The 21,675-nt window shown below is 45.4% G+C and overlaps 1 long non-coding RNA gene across 1 annotated transcript; it reads left to right on the top strand.

Annotated features, from left to right (window-relative positions):
* Positions 1–3,327: 3,327 nt before the first annotated feature.
* Positions 3,328–11,053, top strand: LOC113958049. Its single transcript, XR_003531394.1, has 3 exons — positions 3,328–3,425; positions 4,487–4,544; positions 8,156–11,053. It is a non-coding gene; the product is annotated as an uncharacterized LOC113958049 (long non-coding RNA).
* The last annotated feature ends 10,622 nt before the right edge of the window (positions 11,054–21,675 follow it).

Genomic DNA, 21,675 nt, shown 5'->3' with positions numbered 1-21,675 from the left:
ACTGCCCTAGTAATTCTTACATCTTCAGATGCCTAAAGGAGATCTGTACCTTTGGTGTCATCCTACAAAGACACTACTGTCGGAGATTGCAACACAGACAACTATTATTCCATATATTTCCAGTTGAGGGAAAAAATGAACCAACAATCACTGAAGTCTCAGGACAATCATGCAGAGCCCAGAGCTGTGCAATGTGGACTTGAGCCTGACTGCACCAGTTGGACAGGGAACTTGGATGCTTTTGGTCCATAAAGGCAGCATCTCCAGCAGCTGGAAGCACCTGGCACATGTTGGAGTTTCTCTACATCTCCCTGTGGAGAATGTGGAGCAGCATTGGGCACAGCTCTGCACTCAGCAGCACTGAGGATCAGAGAGGGGTTCTGTTGCTCAGGGCTCACCTTGTGAAACTGGTGTCTTGGTCTGAGTCCATTTTTTATTGATTGGCTGGTCTAACGGGATTTGTGCCCTTCCCTCATTCTGTCTGAATGCACAGAGAGCCAGAAAAATCAGTAGCAACTCCCTGAAGTTGTGGTCTCAATTCTCCAAATCACCTGCTGTCCCCCTTATTCCCAATGGTTGTGCAGAACACCACAAACAGTCCCCGGGAGCAGGGCAGTGCTGCACAGCATGGAGAAATTAAACCCTCTGACTTGTAAAGCTGCACTAGTTTAGCCCTAGAATTTCAGTGGACTAAGAACTTTGTATTGCTCTTGAAAGAGCTTCCCTGAGAATGCACAGCCAGATGTGACTTCTGGAGTATCCCAAGGGAACAGAAGGAGTCTCTCTGAATAGGTTGCGGGGCATGTCCTCAATGACAGTGGTACCTACCAACACTCTCTTCAGCTTCATGCTCTGCCTGTCAGCCACAATAAACTCATGAAATGTCTTTAACAGATAAATGATGCATTTGGGGACACTGCTCCACTTGAACTTACATAGAACGGGGGGACAGCTTTGTGTTTTCCTTTGTTGTCTAATACAGGTTTGAAGCCTGTCTACGGTGGAGGGCTTGGCACTGAAGGGGTACTTCTAACACCCAGAATCATCACTAGAGGTCAGAAATGGTAACTGAAAAAGACCTTCCAATCACAAGGATCCAATATGGATAAACTTGAGATTTTTTTTAGCAAAACACACATCTGTGTAGCTGCAGATGGCTTTTATGAGGCTGTACAGCTAAGAACACATTGCCTTCTGCTAACTGCAAAGCTGTAATAAAGTTAAAATACAAATATTTCTGTTTTCTTGTCCAACAGAACAAATAGGATGCTGTGCTGATATGTCAGTACCACCCAGTACACTCAAATTTCTCCCAAGATTATTTTTATAGACGTTTCACTCACTCCCTGGTGAACAGACTCAAAGTTTTTCTCCCTGGAGAAGTGAACCAGGCTTTAATTTCTGTCGAAGACAGAACAAGTCAGTCTGGGATCTCGCATCATGTTCCCATTGTTGCCAGATTGCCTTTCCTATGCACATCAATAACAATCTGTAAATATTAGTTCAAGTGTCCACAGTTTGTCTGGGGAAAGCTGCACTGCACATCCAGGCTGGGGATTGCATTTGCTAGCCCTGGATCCCTCCAGGAATGGACCCTGAGCTGGGATCCACAGAGGCTCAGGGTCAAACTGATGGGCACTACCTGTATCCTGAGGATAACTGTGTCATTTGGAACCACTGTCTCCCTCAAAACATGCATCCTGCATGGACCAGCATCTTTTCCAGTGGCAAACTTTCAGACTTGAGCTCAACCAGGGGACCAGTGAGGGTAAATCCTGCCCTCCCTCCTCACGACTCAAAGCAAGGGCCAACTTGCCACGTGAACACTGAACCCTCCCAAGGCCAAGAGCCTTGTTTGGTGCCATAGGACAACAACCTGGGTTTGGTTGTGAGAGCTCCTAAACAAATCCCTGATATCCTTGGTATTAATCCAGGATTTCTGGCTCACTGTCAGATTACAGACTGGTCTGGAAAGAGTTAAAAATAATTTCCCTCCTGCCCTGCAGCAAATTTTCCTGCAAAATATCTGCAGGTAGCTGGAAACAAACATCTAGAGATCCAGGAGCGTGGGGGCATCTGAGCAGCTCTGCAGCTGCACACAGGCAGCAGCAAATTCCTCTGCTGGCTGTATGTGAGGTTAATGCTGGCTGTGGGAAGCGGGATGGAGGGGTTAAGGGGCTGGATATCCATAGCCACTCTTCAGATTACTTTATTCAAATCCTGGATCACAAGTGTTTTCAGAACGTTTTAACAACATTAACTCCTACTCGTCTCAATGGTGAGTACACTGGTACTGAGGCCGTGCTGGAGCTGGCATGTCATGGCTCTACACTAAAAAAATCCAACTACAAGGATATAAAGAACATGTGGAAGTTCCTGCAGCCAAGTGCTTGCAATCCATAAACCACAAACCGTCTCTGGCTTGCGGGGATGAGAAGTGCTGCAGTTCATTAGTGAGCACAGCTGCACATGGGGATGGAGGAGGACACAGTTTGGGGTGTTCCTGGAGCCTGTGTGACTGTGCCCTGGCTGAGTCATGGCCATGGCACAACCAGCTGTGCTGCTCTGGTGCTGTGCATCAAGGACATTGTTACAGTTGTGCTTATTGAGCTGTGGAGTTCATGGCCCAAAGGTTGTGTGTTTGTAACGAACTGTGGGATGAGGCCTGGGAAACAAGCACAGAGGTTTATACGTTTTAGCTAAACCTCAGCCAGAGGAAAGCAGCAAGACCCCCCAAAAGTCACTATAAAAAATCAAGCTGCATTTCACATTTCACTTCCAGCTGCAGGGAGTGAAGCAGAGCTGCCAAACAATGAGGCCAAATGGATACCTGCTCAGAACAAAAGTACCAGAGCAAGCAGTTAATATCTAATTCTAAATTAGAGCTTCATTTCTTGGAAGTCATCTGTGAGCTGTCCCCTCACAGAAGGTTACAGAGTGCCTGGATGTGATGTAATTGTTCTGGCACTGACAACCTGCTGAGAACTAACTCTGCTGGGATTAGTTCACTATAACTCAGAGATTGAGTGAATCTATAGTGTTGCCCAGATTAGGGCACAGAACTAGAAAGAAATTCCTTGGACCTCAGGTCCAGCACTCCTCCTATCACAAAGAAATTCTCATTATCAATGGGGTGATGACCTGCCACCTCCAATTCATTGTTTTTTGAATCCTGCCTGACTTGGTGGGGAAGGCTGAAGGATAATTTAGGAGTAGTTGTATGAACAAGGTCATCACCATTTTCACTGTGTCAGCTGGTAAAAACTTGTTTATTCATGAATATCACCCAGTTTAAAATACAAAATGTGACTAATTGTCTTTCTTTTCAGGCTGTCCTCTTTAACATTCAGATGGAAGTATGTTCACTCAGAGGGCAAGAGTACAACCAAGATGTGGTGACTTTACTGTGAATTGTACAAGTAGTGGTGTGGTGGTTTGGGTTAGGCCTTCCTTGGTGACCAGTTTGTAACCAAGGAAGGGTCCAGATTTACCCAGTATTCCCTACGATTTTTACGTAAACCAGACTATAAGAAGAAAGGAGGGAAGGCCTTCATTCTCTTTCCTTCCGGCAGTTTGGAGGTGCAGGTTCCCTGCTGTTGAGTCTGCCGTGTTGGGGAGCGAGGCCTGGTGAGGCCTTGTCGACCTTGGGAGGCGGAGGTTGCCGGCGATCGTCCCGGAGCGACTCTCGGTTGTCCCAAGGAGAATGGTGGGATATTTTCTTTGCTAACTCTTTAGTTACTAGATCTCGGGCTACTGATTGGGAGATATAGAGATAGATAGATAGATAGATAGATATTTTATTTTGGTTTTGTTCCCTTTCCCTTCCCCCTTCCCCTTCCCTTGTGAAATTGTATATATTTTAAATTGTATATATTTCATTTGTAACATAAGTGTAAATATATTTATATATATCACTTTAGCTGTCTCTCTCGTTTTGGGTTTTCTTAGTTGGTTGTTTTTCTCCCTCTTCTCCCTGAGGTTTGGGGGGGGGGGGGACACTTCTGGTGGTAAGGTCTGGAGACTTGGCAGGGAGCCAGCTTCAAACCATATCAAGTGGTAAGTGTTTGAAAACCAAATTTTAAGGTATTTTTGCAGTGGGAGTCTCCATGAAGTATAGGCTGAATGGGACAATTCTAATATCTAAATCTCCAAGTTTTCTCTCTTTACATTTGCTGCCATTTGGCCTGTTCCAATGAGTCACAACATAATTACATTTAGAATGATAACAAACTTGAAAAGCTGGCAGTCCTGAGCATTTGGTATTTCTAGAATGGAGAAGTGCTGGGACTTTAAATGTAACAAGTCAAGATTGCTGAAATTTTTCCAGCCAGGACAGTTTTCCATCAGAAAATGTTGATTCAGTGGAAACTTACTGGACTATTTCTGGTCAATCCTTAATCTTAGCAACTCTCTTTATGCTGATGTGAAGTGACTCCTGTTTAACTGATACCGTGGATGGCTCCTTCTTGCTCATTTTCTCCTGCAGCTCAGCAAAACAGTAGGTGCACCTTTGGCTCTTCAGTGCTGCACTGGTCATCAAGGAGGTACAACTTATTTTTAACAGTAGTTTTAAGTACTGAAGTTCTTTTTTTTCCCCTCAAAAGAAACTTGCAGATCTGAACACATGGTTGTCACAGTCTGGGTTATTTTCCTCCATTTACTCTTGGCTGACATGACCCATAGAGTATAAACTGAATTATCATCACTCACATCATTAGAGTCTCCCTTTGCCACGTGTCTCCTGTGCAGCCTGGGAATGACACTGTCCATCCTTTTGCTTCCAGGGCAACCTCCCTCTGTATTTTTCATTGCTCAGAGTAACTCGTGAACACAAGGAATGCTGCTGCCTGACTTCTTGTGAATCTGAGCTCGGGCAGTCACTCTTGTCTTCAGACTTTGCTACCTTCCATGTCTGTCTAATACTGTAGCCAAAACTCCCCTTCTTACTGTTAAAATTACTAATTTTTAACCTTGCTTTGGAGCATCTCAGGCTCTGCTTTGCCCCTCTCCTCACTCCTGCTGCAGTGCTGGTTCTTTTGTCTCTCTGGCACCGTGTGGGACACAAGAGCTGCCTCCCGAGCAGCTTTCCTGGGCCTCATTAACTCCTGCTGAAGTTTCATATTTCAGATGCCAGTTTAAGGCTTTGGTCATAATCTTCAAAGTAGTTAATGGATCAAGCCTTAGCTACATTAAAGGCTGAATTTTGATCTCTGAACCATCCTGACAGCTGCATTTCCTTGGGGCAACGCAGATTACAAAGCCTAGGAGGAAGTGTGGGAAAGGGAGGAACACGGTGATCTTAACTGAGAGGAGCAAGGGATGGAAACAATGACGTGGTACAGACCCAGACCTTTCAAAACTGAGCCACTCCAAAAAGTGATTTCCCCCTGTCTCTGAGCAAACAAACAGCAACACCTCAGCACCTCACTGAAACACATCCTGAGGATATTTTTTATAGAAAGCCACCAGAAATTGCTACAAATTGGGCTTTAAATGCAAAGTTCTCAAGCAGCCAAGTGCTAGAACATCTTTTTTCCCTTGTCTTCGGATGTGTCCCTGCATTCCCAGAATGCCCCAGTGGTAAGAGATTGTCTGGATGAAGCAGAATCAGCACCAAAAATAAATGCAAAATATTCAAATAGCAACAATCAAATACAGATGAGGAGTCTCTTCTTTAAGAGGGACTTTCTGTGAAGCTAATGATGAATATAGTGCACGGTTTACTTTTGAAGATAAACCAGAGGTTTTCATTCCTATTCCAAGCTAAATTGGTGCATTTCAAGCTCAGTGTTTATCCAAACACAAAGGTCCCACTTGGTTAATCTTCCACGGAGGTTTCAACCAACCCAGTTAAACTGGTATAAACACTTCTGTAAAGACTCTTAGTTTAGTTTATGTCAACGTGGAATCTGTTTATGGCAACCCAAAATAAGCTATTCTTACACTTGACTACAAATGTCAGCCAACATCTTGCACCGATTTTGGCTGAATTGATTTAAAATAGAATCTCAGCATAAACTAGTGCAACTTCCCCGTAAACTGGAACCTTCTCTGGTGCGATCCCCGTGTCCCGCATGGCACGTCCTCCCTCTCGTGGCGGACGCGGAGATTCGCAGTGTCGGGAGCGCACGAGAAAGGCCCTCAAATGGATTAATTGGGCTGCCCTGAGCCACGGCCTGGCAGCAGGGACAGTAAACCGGCCCTTAATTTGGTATTTAAAGGTAAATGAACACAGCTTTAGAAAAAAGAGAATTGCAAAATACTAAAGTTGGTACTTTGAAAAATAGAATTTATAATCACTTTGGAATAAAGTTACTACTAAATTATCAGTAAACATTGCTGGTAAAATCACTTTATTAATAATATATTAATAATAATGTACTAGACTACTAGTATAGAATCACAGTCACAGATGGGTTTGGGTTGGAAGGGACCTTAAATCCCACCCCATTCCATCCCTTGCCTGGTCAGGGACACCTTCCACTAGACCAGGTTGTTCCAAGCCCCATCCAGCGTGGCCTTGGACACTTCCAGGGAGCCAGGGGCAGCCACAGCTTCTCTGGGCAACCTGTGCCAGGGCCTCCCCACCCTCACAGGAAAGAATTCCTTCCCAATATCCCATCTATCCCTGCCCTCTGGCAGTGGGAAGCCATTCCCTGTCACTGTCCATCCCTTGTCCCAAGTCCCTCTCCAGCTCTCCTGGAGACCCTTTAGGCTCTGGAAGGGGCTCTCAGGTCTCCCTGGAGCCTTCTCTTCTTCAGGTGAACCCCCCCCCCCCCAGCTCACCCAGCCTGGCTCCAGAGCAGAGGAGCTCCAGCTCAGGGGATATCTCTGTGGCCTCCTCTGGACCTGCTCCAGCAGCCCCACACCCTTCCAGTGCTGGGAAGTACAGTCTCCTAACACCATCTATTACTGTGGGTACACTACCACTGCTGGCGCAGCCTGGGCTCTGGGAGGGTACCAGGAAAGGAAAGCTGGCAAGGATGGGTGATCAGGAATTGGGGAGGGGCTTGGTCGAGGTGGGGATGAGGAGAGAAGGTCCAGAGGAATGAGGTTTGCAGATTTGAGACAGTCCAGAAACTACATTTCCAAACTGAGTGCCCCTTGGCATCCTCTGGTGACAGAGAAACTCCTGGACAGCTGGATGCCAAAGAGACACTGAGCATCCAGGCCTTTGCCCCACGGCAGTGCTGAGGCACAGGATCACAGTGATCCATGTGGCCTTCCCAGCCCTGCCCCTTTGGATACTGAGGATGGAAACACCACCCAGGGCCTGCAGGGGAGGGAGCTGTGCCTCTCACAGATGGGAAACAACTGCCTAAGGCTGCAGGAGAAGCACAGCTACACGACATCCATCCCTGCCTTTATCTGCTGCTTGCCCCACAGATCACCTGAGCAACCCGCAGGTGATTGCCAACATGCTCAGTGGAGGCTTGGAGCTGCCACAATGGCCCAAGTCCAGCAATCCCAGATTAATGTAATTGCTGGGATTACTTTACTGACATTATTAGAAGGTTTTCTCCTTCGAAATGTTGCCTAAAAAGATTTGGTGCCAGATGAGTCCTCTTCTCTCATGCTACACCCTGCCAGGGTAAAGCTCTGTCTTACAGTCAAGGACAGTGAGATGATCAGAGGGATGGAGCCCCTCTGCTACAAGGAAAGGCTGAGAGAACTGGGATTGTTCAGCCTGGAAAAAAAAAGGCTCTGGGGTGACCAAATTGGGGCCTTCCAGCACCTGAAGGGAAACTACAGAAAAGATGGAAGAGACAATTTACAAGGGTCTGGCGTGACAGGACAAGAGGAATGGCTTCACACTGACAGAGTAGGGTTAGCTTGGATATTAGGAAGAAATTCTTCCCTATGAGGGTGGGGAGGCTCTGGCACAGGTTGCCCACAGAAGCTGTGGCTGCCCCTGGCTCCCTGGAAGTGTCCAAGGCCAGGTTGGATGCGGCTTGGAGCAACCTGGGACAGTGGAAGGTGTCCCTGCCCATGGCAGGGGATGGAACTGGATGGACTTTAAGGTCCTGTCCAACCCAGAGCAGTCTGTGATTCCATGATTCGCCCTTTCCATATTGTGTGCATTTCCAAGTGCAAGCTGGAATCTGGCATCTCTCAGTTCCTTCTTAGCAGAGATGCCTCAATCCTATCTTTTTAGGATCCCCTGTTCCATGAGAGCACGGTGCTCTCAGAGACTGAGGAATGACTGAGGAATGGAACCAAGTTTCTCCAGAGGCAGAGACATTCAGGACACGGGAAGGGAAGAGCAAAAGCACCACATAACACTTGTGCAGTGGGGAAGAGGGCTGCTGTGCCCCTAAGTCTGGATGGGCTTTGCATCTCAGATCATCCATAGAAAGGTATTTGGGGAAAAGACAAAGGTGGTGGCACAGGAAGCAGCTCTCAAGGAGAGGATGGGACTAACGAAATAATCACTGCAGGATAAAGGGTTCCTGGTTTGCATCAGAGCTGCTGGAATAATCAGAGTTCTGAAATCATTATCACTGAAGATTTTGTCCAAGTCTGTTTTCAGTTCTGTTGTCTTCAAAGCTGGAAAGAAGAGGAGAGGCTGGTCAGGGCCAGCACAGCCTGTGTGTGTCCTTGGGGCCCTGAGAGGAGTGTGAGGAGTACAGAGCACTTCTGGCAATGCCCTCAAAGAAAACCTGTAGAGAAGAATAAAGAACCCCCACATAAGTGGCTGGGAGCTCAGGGAGTCTGGAAAGGTAAAGTGTATGTGGCAAACCCCTTTGTAGCACATTTTGGAGAGGCACAGTCAGGAAAGACAGAGTTTCTGCTTGTTAGACATGTAAACAGTCTGTCTGGGGGCAAGCTGCTGCTTCTGGAAACACTGGGCTCCGTTACAGAGGCCCAGGGCTTGTCTCATCACCCCGAGGTGACTCATTGCAGGGTTCAGCTCCGAGAGGAGGAGAGGGGGACCCTGAATCCCAAGTGATTCTGAGTTCCCTTTGTCACAGTTATTCCTATTGCTTATTACACTGCTCTGTAGGGTGGGAAAACACTTCAGAACAGCTAGGCAAAGGATGAAGCATCTCTTCCATACTGAAGGCCAAATAGGTCTTTGATGACCCATAATAACAAAATTCTTACTGTCATTCAGTAACAAGATGGAAAAAACTCATGTGTTTAGCTTTATGCTGAAGTTGCACATCTGGCTCCATAGTTCGGGCTCCTCTCTGATCCTCGTTTTCCCTCTGTGTTCAGGAACAGTGAAGTGACCAGTGTCAGGCAAGGACATGTGACAGTGCAGAACTTATCCCTGCTGAACAGCATTGGGACAGGGAATTCATTGACTGGACATAGGAAAACTGGACAAAACTATTGCAAAGTTCATGGTCTTTACATGTATTAATTCAATGCACTGACACAGACATTTTGCACATCCTGCTCACATGGTTTGCATTAAAAAGCATTATGAAATCCCAAAGTCTAGTGCCAGATGGTTTTGGGTTTCTTTGCTTGTATAAAAGGTTTAATTTAGGTGCATGGAAAATGTAAAATACTCTGGTAATGGCTTTAGCAGGACACCCAGCCTGCATTTGCTTTATTCATCACCCTGCTGGCTCCTTCTGCACGTTATATTCGAGTCATGATAAAACTTCAAAACATGAAGTCAAATTTACTGACTTCCCAGAACAGACTATGCTCTGTAAAATGCTTAAAGGGACTGACGTGAAAGGAAATATTCCTAAAGACCCTCTGTGCTGAGAAACCACACGGTGAACAAAAATAACCCTCTCTTTCCAAATGCATGGCTCCCAGGAATGCCTGAGCCTGGTCCTGAGTGCAGAGGGAAGGGGGCAATGGGGAAAGGTCAGCCATACAGCTGTTGCTCCTGCCAGCAGCTTTCTGCCTGCTTTACTTGACGAGCTGAATGAGTCTTTTAGCTCCTATTAACAGGGATCACATTTTTCAGCTGATCTTTTCTTGGTGGAACAGATGAGCACCAGGAGTATAAATACGGAGTTAACTTGAAATCTGAGCTGTTGGAATTCACACATCCCGTTCTCCAGGGCAGGAACAGGGTGAAGGGGCCCTGGCACTCTCCGGGTGTCCTCCTGCAGGGCCACTGTCCCAGCACGTACTGGGGCTCTGCCTCCTCACTATTCACATATAGAATTACTGCCCTCAGCCAGTCACACTCCAAATGCAAGTGCAAAATGTTGACCTGGTTAATCCAGTAGCTTTCTAGGAGATAATAATGAAAATAAGCTGGATTGTGTTTTAGAACATTCTGAAGTTACTTCTTTAACTGGATGTGATTTTAGTTTTTTTAAACTTAGTCTAGATGGGGAAGCCAGTGACCAGTTAGAGACAGTTTTTACCTCAGTATCCTCTTTTCTACTGCTTCCGAAATAAATTGCTTATTTTCAGGGGCACCACAAAAGTAAGGGCATGACATATGAACAGTGGTCTTGTTCTCAGAGATGTAACGGAGGGAAGGCTGGTTTGTACAGAGGGAATCCCCTGGCTCTGCTTACCACCTTTTATCAGTTTTCACTCACCCTTTTTCCAGCAGTACGTTTCCCCCTGATTTTCTGTGTAAAACCCAGAGAGATGTCAAATAGAAAAACAACCCAGGGGTTTCAGATTTGATTTTGACAAGTTTAGTATTACCAAAGAGTCTGTGTTTCCACTTGTACTGCAATACATACAAAATTGCTGACTTGCATTACATTTGATCAGTCTCCAAGTACTTTGCAATAATTATTTGGAAGTAATTTTTCTATCAAGTTTTTCTCTAAAAAGCAAGTGAAACAAAGCAAAATTTAGGAGAGCTGCAGGCTGCCATGAAACCTTGTGAAATGCACACAGCAGAGTGGACAACTCCAGGAGTACAGAGGCCTCCTGGTCTGTACTGCACAGTCCCAGGTAACTCTCCTCAGCTGTCCCACCTCCCCAGTGCCACTGGAAGCAGCTGCTGCTGTCAGCTGAGCCTGCACTCAGGATTTTTTAGAGAGGTGGAGCTGGGGAGGAGCAAGAACAATATAACAAGTGTGTCAGGCGGTCCCGAGGTGCGGTGGTGCCGAGGTCAGGAGCACACCCTGCGCTCAGGGCTGACTCCAGGGTGAAGTCACAGCCTGGGAGCTGGGTGTGTGCCCAGGGCTTGGCACAATTTCCCTCCCAGCTCTGGGGTGGGGCAAATTTCAAAGGACTTTTCAGAATCAAAGAGTCAGGAGCTATAGGTCCAACAGGGGGATGGGGGAACATATAAAGCTTAACAAGGCCTGGAGCTGCAGGCAAGGCATCTGAAGGCTTTTTAGATTCTGTATTGGCAGAAAGTGCCCTTGAGCAGCCCCCACGAAACAAATGATCAGCACAGACACGGGTGGGAGCAGTTTGTTACACTCTAAATCCTCCTTGTTTAGTCTGTGCTGTATCAATGTCACACCTTTTAAAACTGGAAAGACAGAAGTTTCTCCGTCCTCCTCACTTTGCCAGCTCTCCCACTGCTGCCCTACCTATCCAGGGGCAGTCCAAAGAGTGACAGAGTACCATGGATTATTTACTGGTGTTTTCCTCTTGAAGCCTCTGTGCTGGGTTTCTTGTGAATCTACCAAATTTTAACAGTTTTCATACATTTTTCAAGATAAAACACATGATCAGTTAACTCTGAGACAACTTAAAAAAACTGATTCAACAATTTCCAAGGATGGCCCTTGGCTTAGAAGGAGTCCCTGTGACCTCTTTTCTGATAACTCCAGTGCTCCAATGCTCCGGGGTCGGAACTTGCCTACAATTATGGTCATTCCTCACTTCTGAGTGTCTCAAATACAGAACCTTACAAAACGAATCACACGCACGATTCACCCCCTGGGAAAATCTTGGGTTATGTGACCTGTGTGGTATCACAGAGATCTGTGACACAAACACGGACAGAATTCGGTTACCCAGGACAAAGTTCAGTTCTCTGAGCCATGAAATTGTCCTTTCCCTTTCCTGCAGTGTCCTTCCTCCTTGTGCATCTCCCAGCTTTTCCAACAAGGTAAACATTCCATTAGCACACAATTGACTCCAAGGAGGCTGGGAAAAGTAGCATTGAATTACTTCACTGAAGGCTATTGTAATTCTGTGCACAAGATTCCTAAATAAAGGTTGTATAAACAAAACTTAACCCTAGCATGTCCCAGTTTGGGAATGCCTGGCCTGTATTCCAGTGTATTCTAATAACTCTGTTTAATGGATGAATTTTGTCTGGGAATCCTCATGCATCACCAATACTCTGCAGTTGCTCCCTGTAGCAGTCTCAGTGCTCAGATATGAAGGCCTCAAAAATTAACAATTATATTCACCAATACTACTGGACTGGCCAAAAGCTACTTTCCTGCCTTGGTAGAGGGAGGTTTCGTTCCATTAAATGAAAATTTAACAGAGTGGGCTCAGAGCTTCCCTTCACACCTGTACAAGGGGAAGGGCTCTCTGTGGCCTCCACGTGAGGAACCACGAGCCGTTTGATTTACAAGCCTCCCTGTTCTTCCTTGAAAGGGCAAACGTGTCCAGGCTGGCTGGCAGAGTGGCCTGGGGGAGCAGAGATCCCCAGCTCCTGCACACATGGCCTGGTCAGGGTGTTCCTGAGGGAGCTCAGCCACACCACTCACCCCCTGCAGAGCTCCAAGGTACGGTCAGTCCAACACAGGCCCTGCACTCCTGGTCTCTCTTTCAAACCAAACACAGGGAGCTGGTAATTACTGCTGTGCCACGGCAGCAGTGCTGGCACCACAAACCTGTTCATCCAGTTGGCTAATGAAGTATTTGTTTCTGAATGTTCCAGTGTCAATGTTAGTCACTGTATGAATGTAACAACAGGCAACACCCAAGGTCATTCCCAACTCAAAATATCAAAATACATTCTTGAGGTACTTTCCATTTGTTATTGCTCTTATCACTTTTCCCAGTTTGAAGCTGACCGAGAGCTGCTTCCAGGAAAATAATCACGGCCATAGCAGGCAGTGTGTTTTCTCCTGGTATACACTGAAGGCAGAAACGTGATAATTTCTGAAAACTAATGTCTCCCTTCTGTAAAGACAAAAATCAATTCATTCCATTTATTCTTCAGTTTTCAAGGGCATCTGATTTTTCTCCTAATTCACATACAACCTCCTTTCCCTATTTTTGCTAAATACCAGCATTGTGCCATTTTCAGGCTCACATGGATAAAACCTCCTTGTAGATGACTCGTTTTATTAGTGTGACTGACCTTGGAAATGGATGTTTATGATATAACTATGACTAGACTTTCAGCTGCCTGAATCTTAAAGGAATAATTTTTTCAAGAAGACTTTATTATTAAGTGTGCCTATTAAAGCCGGTGATTATACTAATAATCTGAGTTATAGCATGTTTAATTACTATAATATGATATGATCCAATAGGACACCAGTGAGGAAGAGCAAACCATATTTATGAGCAATGACAGGCTTTTTATTCCATTTTATTGAATAACAAATACCATCCTTCTCTTAGGTGACTCTCTCTACTTTTACAGTGTTTATATAAAAACAAGCCAGTCATATATAGTATATGTCATACCATCAACTTGGAATCAGAGATGTCTTGAAAACCAGGTGTCTGCAGCTGTGAAGTCCATACACAATTTGATATTTTGTGCCAAATACACCAGTGATGCCTAAATCCCTCATGCAGTGTATTGGGAGTCCCCTTTTCCAGGCTATAGAAACATTTTATGCCCCCATCTCTAGCTGGCATTGAAACAGAAACTACGCTGACAGGTCTCTTAAAAATTACATTATAGGTTGTTCCTGCTTTTTACTATTCTTGTAAAGTCTTCCTAAAAGAACTAGAATTGAAACACTGGCACATTTTAGGCAGATCTTTGTTTCTACTAAAGGAACCTGTTTATCTTCTCCTGTGGATGTGGCACCTGGGACATGGGTTAATGGTGGCCTTGGCAGTGCTGGGGAGTGGTTGGACTCGATGATCTTGAAGGTCTTTTCCAGCCTAACAATTCTATGATTCCATACCCAACATGTTGTAAAGTTGGTCAAACAATCACGAAACACTGGAGAAAAAATGCCTTAGAAGTGTGAAGTCTCGTTGCTCACGTAGTGGGGTAAGAAATTCAAACAGCATTTCCACGTATGCCAAAAGACTTGGATTTACTCTGACTCCTCCATCAGTCTTTACGATCTTCAAGAATCACTTCCTATTTTGTATTAAAAACTCATCCAATATTTAAGCTGTGCTTCAGGCAGGCCTGTCCCTGCTCTCTTCCAAGAGAGAGTCCCTTTTTACTGGGCACATTTTCTTCCCCTGGCTGTGCTTGAGCACCAGAGTGGATGGTGACTCTCCCTTTCTGTTCCTTATGCAGCTGGTCAAGCCACAGAGCACACAGGAAGGAACATCTTTCCTTCTCATTGCTTGTTTCTGCCACTTTGGGCTATAACAGTGCTCAAGCCTGTAATTTTAATAGCAGTATTTTTCCATTATGAGCCTCTTTTCTGAAGCAAAGGACCAGTCAGTGATACACTTTCCTCTTGTGGCATTGGCAAAAGGAATTTAGTTACACATCACAACCTATGTGCAACACACAAAATGTGCACGTGGGTTTTCCAGCCACTCCAGAGATACCACTTGGGAAGAAAAAACATCAGGGGAAAACAAATCTCAGTGCATACAACATCACAAAATAGATCCCTCTGGAGAGATGTCCAAACCCCTGAGATTGGGAAAGGGAAGAGTGATGGCAGGGTGTGTATCCCAGGACAGAAATGAAGTTCTTACCTGTATTATCAGGGTTTATTTCAACCCACAGGATCCCTGCTTCAATTCAGAAAGCTGGAAAACAGAAGAAAATTATTTATTTATTTATACAGAGAAGGTCCCACCTCTTATGAATGATGAACTGTGGATTTATACAGCAGGCCATACGTGCTCATGAGGAAATCCTTTTCTGAAACTCAAGACTCTGGAAGCTATTCATCAAGTTCAGTTTTACCCATGTTAATGAGAAGCCCAGGAAATTAAGACAGTTCCTTCCTAAGAAAAAGTCTTGCTCAAACCAGTGAAAGCCCAGCAAGGCCCAGGCCCTCTGTGTGGTTTTGCAATTTATGTTTGCATTTCTGGGCTTGAAATCCTCAAACCAACTGGAGAACGTCCCAACAGGAGCAGAGCAGGACCTGGCTTTGTGCACACAGAAGAATGTGCAGGGTGATGTGACTTACTACGAGATTTCACTGGAGTTGGGGATTTTTTCTATTTGGCTGAATCAATCAAACCTGTAAGTTTAGCTTTGTTGTTACAAACAGATGAAAGATTATATAATTATACAATTATGAGGAGAAAAGGTGTCTTGTTTCTATCTAATTCATATGGAATTGACATGAAAAGAGTGGAAGTCAGGGCAATTTATAAGAGTTTTTTTTCCTGTAAATTTTCACTTTTATAATTCCAAACCCAGTATGTTTGCACTGCTGGGGAACCCCACAGTATCTGGGCTTTTTTAACCTTTAAAACTACCTCAGCTGTATTATTCCTCTAACTTTGATCTTGTAATTAAAACAACTCTATTAGCTTAGCTCTGCAGAGCATCTCACATACACATCTTTGTCACAACTTTGAATTCTCATGTGCCTGCTCTGGTGCTTTTTTCTCCCTCCAAGCCAGCACCTTTTTATGACCTTTTACTCACCCTCAGCCTGTAGTTTCTCGTGCAATTAAAGTAAGCTGTGCTTATTTTTAGCACATACAAATATTCTGGGAACTACAGAACAGTTTGTCACCCCCGTTGGTAGGGCCCAATTGTTTTCATTTGTTACTTGGTGGAAATTACCATGGAATTCAGTTAGCTTTTTGTTGTTGCCAATGTTTACATTTATTAGATAATTTCTCCTTCCCTGTGAGTTATTCCCACTTCTCCTTCCTGACAGGCACACCCCCAAACTGGCTTTGCACAGCTTTAAGTGAACATCTCTTTTAATAATCTTATGGTTATCAAAGGAGTATTTCTGATCATTATCTTTGTATTTCTTTGTATTATATAAGTGTATTTTGTATTAGTTAATGCAGCTGAAAGGATGCTCTCAGTTCTATATCCACATTTCAATCCAAGGTAGGATAACTTCACTTACCTCATTCTCTCAAATCCTCTGCAGTATTTTGGGTAAAACGCCACACTGGAGAAAACAATAAAGCACATAAATATTAACACAAACTTTTTTTTTCTCCCATTAGATGTCAATCTTTCTGCACAAAATTTATGTGTGAAAGGAACGTGCCTATAATATTTTCCATTACATTATCATGCTGCTAAATCTTTCTTGGCAAAGGTTGTGGTAAGGTGCAACAACTCAACTGCTTGCTTGACAGCTTATCCCAGGAATAATGTTGAGGGGAAAAAAAGTTCTACTCATTATTTCGATATTGAGATGTCAGGGGGAGAAGGTTTTAATCCCTTTTGCTTTGGCAGGCTACAAACAGGACACCAGATGGGATATATTTAATAAATAAATAGTGCAAAGTCTCTGATCCACCTATAGCCAAGTCCTGACTCAGCCTCCTCTTACTGAAATCCCTTGGAGCCTGGTCAAGTCCAGATAAAGAACGCATTTCAGTTCTGGAGCCAAGCTGTGTTGCTGCATCCAAAGTAGGTTGGGAACTCTGCCCTGGGAGCAGCTCTGCTTTTGCACTGCTCCTCGAGGCTCTGGCTCTCCTCGCTCAGGTTACAACAGGCTATTTTCCCTGCTTACAGCTGCCTCTGGAAAACTTAAGAGCTGTTCTAGCATCTGGTTGTGTCTGGTCTGACACTGTAGTCTTGACATACTCTTTCTTTCCTAAGAATGTCTTTTGTTCCCAGAGTTAACAGGCATAGACATGAGGGGATGTCCCCTCAACAGGGTAAAAACTTTGGGGTCCAGCTCCAGTTCCTTTGATATCAAACACGCTGATACAAGATGGGCTGATTAAGACCCTCAAATGGAGACTTGCAAATCCATCCTACACAGCTCAGTCTCAGTGTCCAGCAAAGGGAAGGTTTCGCTGTGGGATCTGGGACTCCTCTGGAGCCACAGATCAGGAGACACCCCGTTAAAGTGAACAGAATTGCACCAGCACTCAGCTGGAATCATCAGCATCATGGAAGGCTTGGGCTCATCTATCTGATCATGTTAAGTTAATCATTAATATTTTTAATCGTACTTTCAGTAAACACCACATAGAGATTTCACTGATCCCTCATCAGTAGAACTCAAATTCTGGAATCCCTTGTGTAAATCACTGGGAGAAGAGAGAGAAGCATTTGAGAGGCAGGAGCAGCCCGGGCTGTAGATGGAGTGGCACATGCCGGGTCAGACAGCTGAGAACAGAGTCCCTGTGCCTCAGGGCACTCCCATTGTCAGGGATAACCTCGGGGCACTGCTCATAAATAGAAGCAGCAGCATGACAAAAACTGCCCCTTCAGTTGCATATCCCATTTTAGAGGGACACCAGAACTACATCAACACTATGTACACATGAACATCTATATTATTATCATGTTTTAGTGCCTCTAACTCTCCAGGTTATGTGGGTCATCTTTCAGTCTTTGCTCTGTCTGTGGTCCCAGAGCCATCCTGCATCAAGCACTGCTCCACCATGCACCACATGCTCTTCGAAGTGCCACACAGACCATCAAATATTGGTGTGATTTTAAAATTTTTAGAAGTGTAGTCATCTTAACAGACATAAAAATGGGCTCAGTGGTGCAACTGCCAGTGTGACAGAAAGAAATGACAGCTTAAAGACGGACATTAAAGCATCCTGAGCGGCTGGCATACAACAGGTTATTCAACAGGTTGTTTTAAAAATAAGAGAAGAGCACAAAGATGTCTGTGTGTTTTTTCCATGTCAAAGAATGTGCTTTAGAGGATACTTTATTGAGACATTTTCTCCCTGTACCTCAGCCTGGTACACTGGCCATTGGTTATGCTGGGTATGACCTCGTGGTGCCTTCACATCCAGGTTTTATCTCCATACACAGGCATTAGCAGAGGAAGTTCTTCTTGCCTGACTCTAAATGTGGGTATCTGTGCAATAGTCATGAGCTAAGTCACCACTTGTACTATTATATACATTAAATAAGCAATTATCTGAAATCTCATCAGCTAATTATAATACATCAAACTGAACTAAGAATCTGGAATCAGTCTGTATGATTGCTTCTCTTCAGCCAGACGCATTTCAACCTAAAGGACTGTATGTAGCTAATTTAACATAGACATATTCTCAAAATAATAAAAATTGTATATAAGCCTATGAAATAATTCAGCCATGAAGCCTGAATATGAATACTTCATTAAAGAAGCAGGCAGATCTTTCCTGCTATCTGTTGCATCATCCAGGGAATATAGGGAATATACACCTTCTACATGTCAAAAGTCTCTTCCGATCACCCGTGATGCCTCCTGAACTGTCACTGATGTGGACAAATGTTAAGCAGTCTCTCCTCTGTCAGTACAGCAGCTGATTTCACTGGGGTTGTGTCAGCTCTCCATTGACTGTGGCTTTTTTAAACAAATAAATACGCAGAGCTGACGGCAGACTCTTAGACCATTGGAATTCCATTGCTGCAGAGGGCAGGGCACAGCATCCAGGGGCAGACCTGGGGAAAGGTGGGGGTGTTCCTGCCCTGCTGTGGCCTCCTGGCAGGAAAAGGAATGGCTGGGAATGGGGGAAGGAACAGGAAACAGCCACCACTTGTTCTGACACTGCTGCTGACAGATTGCTTTAAACTCAACAATGCTGTAAAAGCAGTTTCTCTTTTGAATACTTGCAACCCGTAATGATTATTTTAGGTCTCCTTGGTTTTGAAAAATCCCATATACAAAATGAAGTAAGGTTTGCTTTAACAATGGAAATACGTGGCTGAGGCAATGACAATTGCCCAGCAACTGAAACAATTCTCTACCCACAGGCCCAACCACTCAGAGGAAAACAATGCAACAGCATGGGTCACAAAATCTGATTTGTTGTTTTATTTTGTCTTAAAATCATTTGGCTCTTCATCCAACACTTCTAAGAACTGTCTGCATTAGGAAAGATATATTGCTGAAAGAACAGATTACCTTCAGCCATTACTGCACTTGAGCTCCTCTGAACACTGATATTCATAAATTGCTCTTAAGACTTGGGATTTTTGGGGCAGAGACTGGAACTGACATCAAATTGTATTTTCCTTGAACACAAGAAATGAAAAGACTTTGTACTTCTACCTCATTCTCTGTCTCCTTTGTTTTCTCTAGGAAGTAACTGAGCCAGGAATAGATGTCATGCTTCTCACTTTTGTTCTCTAACTGCAAGACTATCCTTTGCCTAAATATCAGAGGAACCTGAAAAACAAGAATTGCAAGCTTTACTAAGATACAACAAGTCAAATTAATTCTCGGGGCAAGTACACAAACTAAACACTGTTAGAAGACTCTCTTACTATCTGCTGGAGGAGAATTTCCTCCATTATAACGAAACACAGCTAAAAATATCCTGTATTATAAGAACTGGAGCTGTATTTGAGGCAGTTCACTTTGGGAGGGTGATTAATTGATGTGCCACCAGCAGTAACTCTTCAGGAGTAAAGCATTTTCACTCACAGTTGTACCCTCTTTCCATTTCAAGTAAGGGAGAGTCCAGTGTATGATTTGAAGTTCTTCTAAATAAAGTTTTGATTTGTTCAGGGCAATTTACCATCCCTATCAGTCACAAAAACTTTTGCTGACAGAAAGTCTACAGGTTCCACCAAAGTTAAGTTCGGAGTTTCCTGGCCTCATGGACAGTTCAAGAAGTACAACCAGCGAAACACAAGAAAAGTTAGAAAAGTTGTATTACAATTGGTTTGTTGGTCTGAAATTCCTGACTCATAGAGAGACCAGGTTCTAGTACTTTAAAAAAAGATTTGCTGAAAAAATTGAGGATATGTGATTTTGTCTCTGTAGCCTTTCTGAGTGACATTGATCTGTTGTTTGATTGGTTTTTTTTAATGCAGTGCAAACACACTCATGATTTAGAAGCTCTGAGCACTTGCTTAGCTACACACATTGTTTTTCTTCCCTGTATCCCTAGCCATGAAAACTGAAAGTGCAACTACTTGTGAACAGGATTGTAATGTATCTGGGGCAACCCAAGGCCACGAAAATAATGCTGAACCATGACAGTAAAGACAAAAAAAGTAATGAATGGAAAAAATATTATTACAGGTTCAAAGCTTGCTGGTGACGCTGATATTTTTTACAGTGCTGTGAAACAAATGCCAGAACAAGACCTGGCATAAGTTTGTCAGACATTATAGAGTAATATGCAGAGATAGGTCTGAAAGGTCCCCTTTTCACACCTCCGTGCTGATGCACAGTGGGTGTAGCTCTGTGGAAAATACAGCTCATTATAAACACACCAGACACGCAAATACAGCGCACAAAACCCAAATAAACTCACGTAAAGTCCATCTTAAATGAGCTGCACCTAACACGAGGAAAAGATACGTTGTTACTCATAGTCTAATAAAAGAAACTTAACTATAGTGCTATAATATTAGATTTACAGCTTGAGGAAAGGTCAGTCCAAAGCATCTCCACGATCAGCCCCACATTTTATTCCTGAGCCCAGGGCTCGGCGGGTCCTTCTTGTAACTGATGGACTGGGAGGGAAAGACTTTTAAACATAAACGGTGTGACTTGGAACAAAAGGATGACGACTGATGCTGGACACTGCTGGTGTATCGTAGTTGCCAGGCCATGTCGTAGTTGCCAGTGGGTTCGGGGCAATAATTGGTCATTAATTCATTTGCAAAGCTCCCAGGCACAAAGGAGAGGATTTACGTAAACATCCTCAGAACACCAAGCAGGAACGCTATTCCTGAGCTTTGAGTACGGCACAGAGTCCGAGTGTAAATTTTGTTAAGTGACTCAAAACAACTTTTTTCCTCTCGTGTCTTTGGGCTGTAGCGCGTGTCCGGCAGTGCCCTCCGCGCTGAGGGGGCCCGGGTGCCCTCACGGCCCCGCGTCCTCCATTTCCTGCGCGGCGGCGGCGCCCGCCAAGATGGCGGCGGCGCCTCACGGCCCTGGAGGGCGGGCAGTGGCCTTGCCCGTCGCGCTGAGCCTGGCCCAGGCCTGCCCGCGCCCCTCAGCCCCGGCCCGGTCCCGCAGGGCCGTCTCAGCCCCGACCCCGCAGCGCGGGCTCTGCCGAGCGCGGCACCGGCGCCTGACGGTGTCCGGGCAGGGCCGCGCTGGCAGTGTGACGAGGCCTAGAGGAGCCCTGGCGGACGAAGGCTGCAGGGGATGGGGCGGCGGCGAGTCCCGTGCAAGCCCCGCTGGGGCGTGCGGGGTGTTCCACCGGACCCTGCGGGCCGCCCGGCTCGGCGCGGGAAGCGGGGCCGAGCGGCGGGCGGGGAGAGCCGAGCAGAGGGAGCTGAACAGAGGCTCCGGCAGCTCCGGCGAGGCTCTCAGGTGCGTGCAGGGCCGTGCTGCCCCCGGCGCAGCGGTGAGTCACGGCGGGTCAGCGTAGCCCCACAGTCGCCATGGCCGCCCCCGCCCGCGCGCGGGACGCGCGTCCCGCCCACCCCGCTGTTGGGTATCCCCGCCCACGGCTCCCATTGGCCGCGCGGAGCAGCGCCGGGCGCCCATTGGCTGGGTGCGCCCCCGGCGAGCCGTGCGCAGAGCGGCGGGCGGGGCGGCGCGG

This window comes from Corapipo altera, unplaced genomic scaffold (assembly GCF_003945725.1).
Source record: "Corapipo altera isolate COAL_440 unplaced genomic scaffold, ASM394572v1 101, whole genome shotgun sequence".
In the NCBI taxonomy this organism is placed as follows: domain Eukaryota; kingdom Metazoa; phylum Chordata; class Aves; order Passeriformes; family Pipridae; genus Corapipo; species Corapipo altera.
The sequence above is the reverse complement of the archived record's forward strand: the minus strand, read 5'-3'. Positions and strand labels throughout refer to the sequence as shown.